Raw genomic sequence first — 7651 nt, 5'->3', positions numbered from 1 at the left:
TTGCTTGAGGAAAAAATGTCTAATATGGTCACAGAAGGGGGTAGAGCATTTGCTGTTAGGGCTCCACTTTTATGGAATAATCTTCCTCTGGAAGTTAAACAATCTACCTCACTGGCCATTTTTAAAACTCGTCTAAAGACCCACTTTTTTAGAATGGCGTTTAACTAGAGCACTTTACCCATCTGAGGACTCCATTGTATGGCCTCTATTGTTTTCTGCTTTTTTTGCTGTTGTATTTGTTAAACGAACTGTCGGTCTTGTTTTTCTGTTTTTTGTTCTGCTTTTCCCCACACTGTCTGTTGTGGGTTGTGTTGTGAAGCACTTTGTAAACTTGTTTTTAAAAAGCGCTATACAAATAAAGATTATTATTATTATTATTATTTACTGGAGTATGTCCAATTGTCTATACTTTTACTTCTACTCCACTACATTTCAGAGGAAAATATTATAATTTTACTCCACTACAATTATTTGAACATTTTAGTAACTAGTTACTTTGCAGATATAAATGATTACATTATAGAACATACACTAACGACTTTAGCCCTATTTGATATAGGCTATTTGAAAATAGCCGATCTCCAAGCTCACAACGCGTCACATCGCAATGCGTTGTGAGCTTGTAGATCTGCTACGTTCAAACATTTTAGTACTTTTACTTTTGGTACTTTGAGTACATATTCATAAAAACACGTTTGTACTTTTTACTTGAATTCCGGACTTTTACTCGTAACAGTAGGCTACTTCTACATTGCAGTATTGATACTTTTACTTAAGTCAAACATTTGAGTACTTTTACTCCACCACTGATTTAGACTCCTCAGGTGTTTACTTAGAAGGTGAGTATGTGAATGAGTCACAGCGAGCGTGGGAGTTTGATACATATTAGAGCATTGTTCTCTCATTAAAGCTAGCAGGGTGGGGCTGAAACGCAGGCTGGGGCTTAAACAAACACACTGCATGTCGAGACACAGCACAGAATGCCAGTAAATGAAGTTAGCACACCTGAAAACAATGTTTCACTGAGGTTAGCATGACAAGGCAACAGTGTGTGTGTGTGTGTGTGTGTGTGTGTGTGTGTGTGTGTGTGTGTGTGTGTGTGTGTGTGTGTGTGTGTCGCGCGGCAGACAGAACAGTTACAGTTTTTGTGTCATGCCATCATTTTGGCCCATCTCTTATGGGATTATATTATACACATTACACACAAAAATGAAATAAAAACAAGAGGTGTGTTTCTGAGTGTGTGTGTGTGTGTGTGTGTGTGTGTGTGTGTGTGTGTGTGTGTGTGCGTGTGCGTACGCGTGCGTGTGCGTGTAAGCGTGCGTGGAGGAAAGGAAGTGAGTTTTATTATTATTCTTATTATTATGTATTTATTTTTATTACTATTGAGATCAGATAAGAATAATATGGTCTGTGTGTGTGTGTGTGTGTGTGTGTGTGTGTGTGTGTGTGTGTGTGTGTGTGTGTGTGTGTGTGTGTGTGTGTGTGTGTGTGCGCGCGAAACACCCTTTCCCCATTCCATGTGACTCCCAGACAGACACACGCCCTACAGTATGACTCAATGTGATGTGTGTGTGTGTGTATGAGTTTGGCTGCAGAGAGAGAATTCAGTCACAGCAGAGATATGTGGAGGAAGCTTCCCATGTGAGCCAGAAAAACAACGCCTGCTGAAAACACTCTGCATCTATAGACAGTAAGTACAGCTTTTTCATGGTTGTTATCCCATACCTGCTGGAACTGTATGTAGACATGGCCGGTTGTTTATTAGGTCAGTAGTGCTAAATGAAGGACCTCATTTTTTTTGCTTTTTTTTTTAGAGGTGAAACTCAAAACAAAATGTATTGTCAGTCGAGCTTAATTTCCACTCCCCAATCTGTCCTTCATTCCCCCTGCTTCTCTCTGTTGCCATGAGCCAGCCAGACGGGATCAGGTATTAGGTTGTGCTTGTTGGTAACCTAACAACCCCTTCCCCTTCCCCTCACACACACACACACACACACACACACACACACACACACACACACACACACACACACACACACACACACACACACACACACACACACTCACACGATGACCTTACATTTAGTCGATACCGGAGTCCTCGCGTTTATTTATTTATTTCTTCCTGTGTCAGCCTGGCCGCAGAGGCACTCTACAAATTGTACGGATTAGTCCGACCAAAATGCTTAGTGTACAGATGTCAGGGGGTGTGTAAGGGTGTCGCCATCGTAAACTCCGCTAACAGCCGCACATATACCCAATCATTGTAACGGTGGCCGAGGCCACTAGTTATCGGGCTTGTATAGTGTTAATTATTAACGCTATGTGGCAACACCGGAGATGGATGGCGAAGGCCAGGTGTATTTAATGCTACGGGTCAGAAATGGCTGCGGTCTGCAGGGCCGTGTCGTGGGTGCTGACAGGTCACGGGCGGCATTGTTCACGCGTGGAGGAGAAGGAACATGACATGGTCATCTCCGTCGGGCCGGAACAGCAGGGGCGGTGGAGATTATGTTTTTCGCCCCTGTCTGTCTGTCTGTCTGTCTGTCTGTCTATCTGTCTGTCCATCATAACAGGCCGCTTCACGTTTTGGCCTATATGTATATAACTCTTGAAGCCCTGCCCCTTTCTACTGTCAATGTGATTAAGATACATATATTTTATTCAATTGTGATATCAAACATGTCAAAAGGAAATGCATGTATTTAATTCAGTCCTGTTTCTATAATAGTGAAAGAAGAAAGCTGTATCACTGTTGTGCTATGTGTGCAATTTAGGTTTCTTGGTGGGGCTAGTTTGGGCCGAGTTTGGGCCGAGTTTTGGACGAGTTTGCTTGGGATTGGAGCAACGTTGTGCCTGTGGCGGCTGGCACACGTGGCCCCTGGTGTAACTATTCTCAGGACAGACTCCTGAACAGTGTTTGTGCCAAGTGTGGTGTGGATTGAAATAACAGTGTGCCTGAGGCCAGTGATGTGTTCTACCGTGGTACGCTGTATACGTAGTATGCCCTGTAGATTGTTTTCGTCACCACCGTATACCTTCAAAAACTGTTCAAAACAGCGTATCTGATACGTTGATACGCATCTGATACGCTGCACCCAGGAGTGGCTGCTGGCTGGGCTGGGGGGCGCAGCAATACAAACAGCAAAAATGTGATCAATCTGACCATCTGACTAGTCTAACTCTGAGGTGATGGCTTATCATGTGCATGGCTATTGTTCTTGAGGTGATAATTAATGGCTACTGGCGAAGGAATTCACACATTTCAACGACCTGCCACTCACTTCATTGAACGTAGGTCACTGAATTGAGTACTTCATTAGTATTCAAATTGCGCGTCATAGCACAGCAAAACATAGTTTTGTCAATACAGTTTGTGTCTTCAATGCCAAGTTAATTCTGTAATAGATACAGGAAGGCTCGCTGTTAACACTGCTATTATAGCTGATAAGCCTAACCAGCATTTATTTATAACAATCTTTGCACTTCTATGGTAATATATATATTTTTTCTAAATGCATCCAAGGCTAAAAGCAGCTCCGAAGTGGTTGAGTTACAGGGTGATTAACATTAGAAACAGTAGAAAATCAGTACAAAGCATATTGTAAGTGTAGGCTACTCAGTGTTGCTGTGAAACTGGGCCTGAGTGGGCCTGGCCGAGTTTGTGCGGGGCAATTCTTTTACATTAATTAATTATACGCCCGTGCGTGCCGTGCGTGTAGGAGTAACTGGGGGGGAATTGTTATAGTATACCCTCCAAAAAAATCTAGAACACACCACTGCCTGAGGCCGATGCCCGCCTAACAGTAAAGTGGAAATTTAAGGACTTTTAATACCAAATACCAAAAAAAAAGAGAAATTAAAGAAAAATGAAATCAAATACCATTACTGCATCAAAAGTAATCAACAAACTACACCATAACAACTGGTCAAACACAACAATTGTGAAAATAGCTGATCTAAAAGCTCACAATGCCTACAACGATCGAACATCAAACATTAGTTTGACCCTGTGGAACCAAGTCTAAATGTAATGCCTCAACTCCTACAATTCCAGCGCTTGTCAGTTCAAATATGATTATGTTGGGGGGTCCTCAGTTCATATATGATTCTTTTGGGGCGTCGCAGCCTGAAAAGGTTGAGAACCACTGGTCTACACCTCACTATAATTCACCAGTGGTGAATAGAGCGTCGCAGTTCCCGCCCACTTCCTGGTGCCGGAAGTAAATACTCGATGCATTTTTCCCATTGACTTTTACAAAGATATTTATATAAATTAATTTAAGCCTAGAATCAAGCTATCCAGGATCCTGGTGAATCATGACCATAAAACGTTTGATTCTGTGAAAAAACTTTTTTGAAAACAGCAAAACAAAGGGTATTTATTAAATATAGTATATCATATCATTAAATATAAAATAAAGAAAAATCACAGAAAAAAGGTTTTATGGTCATGATTCACCAGGATCCTGGATGGCTTGATTCTAGGCTTAAATTGATTGATATAAATATTTTTGGAAAAGTCAATGGGAAAAATGCATAGAGTATTTACTTCCGGCACCAGGAAGTGGCGGAACTGCGACACTCTATTACATCGTGTCGCTCTGAGATGAATTATAAACTTGTATATCTGCTATTTTTTTTGACACCGGCACGTAACAAAGTATTATGTCAGACTTTAGAGATGTGTTGGCCAGGACCATGATGATGCCAGATGCTCTGCTGCTGAATGTCTCTGTAACTCATGTCTCTGCTTATGGTGTGTGTGTGTGTGTGTGTGTGTGTGTGTGTGTGTGTGTGTGTGTGTGTGTGTGTGTGTGTGTGTGTGTGTGTGTGTGTGTGTGTGTGTGTGTGTGTGTGTGAAGGGGGTTTCAGGGAGGTATATGAAACAGTACCCAGTGCAGAACAGTGGGTGTGGTGTGCTTTTCTTGGCCTGGTTAATTAGGCTAATGCAAGAGAAGGCCTAATTGGTGTTGACCTCACATGTATGTGCATTTTCTGTCTGTGCGTGTGTGTGCGCGTACGTGCTTGCTTATTGTGTGTGTGTGTGTGTGTGTGTGTGTGTGTGTGTGTGTGTGTGTGTGTGTGTGTGCGTGCGTGTGCGTGTGCGTGTGCGTGCGTGTGTGTGTGTGTGTGTGTGTGTGTGTGTGTGTGTGTACAAGGTGTGACAGCTGTGTCAGCTGAAAGATTCGCTCGCTTCTAGGGTTACTCTAACGTCACCCAACATCACACACAGAACTAATCAGCATCACCCGTCCTGCCGACACTACCGCTAAGATACTGGTACCACCAAAGCCCAACGCACGCCACACCAGAACCGGCGACGTTTGTCCGTTTTCAGCTGGCTGCAAACTATAGGACGTCGAAGCAAAGGAAACCAAAGTGCTGCCTGTGTGGTGAGGTGACTTTAGGGAAAAAATACTGCGGCACTCCGTCTTCAGGTGAAAAAATATGTAATCATTTATTTAGCAGATGAGCAAGGCAACAGCTGACCGACGCGTTTCGACACTTAGGTCTTCAACAGGGTCTTGGTAATAGGATGTCATTCAGAGCTTTAGGTGGCCGGTCTCTGAACCTTTTTTCGGTGGTTCTGCTCCCCTGAGATGTTTTGACTACTGTGATTGGTCAGAAGTTCAAGGTGGGCGTGATATATCTAGCAGTGAAAAGAAAACAGTTTGGCAGAGACGTTGGCTGTACTAGCCTCACGAGCCAACCTCTGAAATCTCTCTAGTGACCCGATGTGTCACGATGTCCATGTATTAAAACCATCGGTTCCAGCGCTGGCTGTAGCGTACACTGCTTCAGTCAGTGGCTTGAACGACCAACACTGTGCAAGTCGTGGTGGGCGGGGTCAGGCTTCCAGAACACAGAAGTGTTCTGTGGCAGTATTGTGTGTGTAACAACAAACCTTCAAAAGTGAATTCTGAATCCGAATGGATGCCTCTATTAGCAGTAGTGGTACCGGCATGTTAATGGTACCAGTATGTTAAGGTAGCTGCATACTCTGCCAGAACAGTTAGGTTCGGGAGTGCTCATCGAACCGGCAAAAACAATGTCACTACTGCTACCATTAATATGCCGGTACCACTACTGCTAATAGAGGCATAAATTCGGAATTCACTTTTGAAGGTTTGTTGTTTTATGACTTAGTGCCATTAGAGGTAAATAAACTTGGGCCGTTACATGGGCTGCCTCTGTGGACGTATCCGTGCTGAATTGCTTGTGATGTTGCTAGGTTCTTAATGAAGTGAGTCCTGGGACTGGTGGTCATTTGAATGAGTCCCACTAATCTGAAAGATTAGCTGAAGGCATATTTGACAGTGCAGAAGCATAATTGCCTTGATGCCTATGACATTAACGAGTGTCAACTGGACACAGACACACACACCTGTCCTCTGCAGTGCTCTACTTTGAAAGTGACTGGAGTCTCATTTCTCTCCAAAAGCCCTTGAATATAATGGAATATGACATATCTAATGAAATAAAATAGCTATAATATAAATATAATATCTAATGAAATAGCATATCGACAAGCTCACAACGTGGTGTCGATCGCTATTTTCAGCGAAAGCTTTCCCCACAATAACAGAAAACAAGAAAAGACACTGGTATACCCCTGAGGGACTTCACTCAACCACGTGGGGTTTAAGTGGATAACTGACGTGGCCTGCAGTCATGGTCCTGTCAAAACACGGGGCACAAAAACATATGTTTCAGCCCAGAACTGCTCTGACTGCGGGGTGGCGGCCACATCAACACAGCAGAGCCCTCTGTCAACACAAAGAAAAGTTGTCAAGATCAGCGATTGGTCAAAATGTCAGTAATCAAAGTTTTCTTTAGAAGAATCGAGTTGTGATTGGTTTACTTCGCTCTCCGCCCGCCCCGAGACCAGCGCCGTTGTAAAAAAGAAAAACTAGTGTGTGAGTGAGCAAGGGGACTGTCGGAGCAGCGATTCTATATCGACAAAATGTTACGTTACCAGTATCAGTGGACCCTAGCCCCATTCCCAGTGAGAGAGAGAGGAAAGGTGGAGTTGAAAGGGAGATACACAAGAAAAGGAAGGCGGAGAAATGTTTTTTTAAATTAACCGATATATTCAGCCCCCAGCGTGGAGAAACATCAGTCAAAAAATGCTGTAGCAAGTAAGTTAACCAGAAGACACATTTTCCCATATATCTTTGGATAAAACTGGGAAACCTATTTAATTGGTGATTGAATTTATTGCATAACATATTTGAAATGTTGTAGCCTAATGTCCTGACAGATTATGCAAATTGAATGCTTATTGTATTTTACTGCACAAAATGCATGGTGCGTCCTGGGCCACAAATATAAATATAATCACAAATATAGGTGGCTTGAAAAGTTTTGGAAATATAGGCTAGACTTGATTTAGACTTTATTATGTTCAATTACTCTAATAAGATCATGAGTTGAAGTGGCTTTTGAGCTGTAGTGACTCCATATATTTTTGTTGCATTAATTGGCACATTTTTTATTGAATATTTGAGGCTGCCATCTAAATGATTTGCTGACAACATAATACAATCATGTTTAGTTCAGCATAACACCATTTACCATGGCATTATTCTAGGAGACCTGTTGTGACTAGCTCCTTCTTACCTCCGGGCTATGGTCGATGCCTACA

The 7651-nt window shown here is 42.6% G+C and overlaps 1 protein-coding gene across 1 annotated transcript in view; it reads left to right on the top strand.

Annotated features, from left to right (window-relative positions):
* Positions 1 to 1552: 1552 nt before the first annotated feature.
* The window catches only part of LOC311042492 (protein S100-A1), a 27184-nt gene continuing 21085 nt past the window's right edge, over positions 1553 to 7651 (top strand). Inside the window, exon 1 of the mRNA XM_084053257.1 lies at positions 1553 to 1693. The gene's annotated coding sequence lies outside the window, so the exon portion shown is untranslated. The remainder of the gene's footprint in view (positions 1694 to 7651) is intronic.

Source organism: Gymnoscopelus microlampas (assembly GCF_963454915.1).
Source record: "Gymnoscopelus microlampas genome assembly, chromosome: 3".
NCBI classification, from domain to species: Eukaryota; Metazoa; Chordata; class Actinopteri; order Myctophiformes; family Myctophidae; genus Gymnoscopelus; species Gymnoscopelus microlampas.
This window is presented reverse-complemented; position numbering and strand designations above follow the sequence as displayed.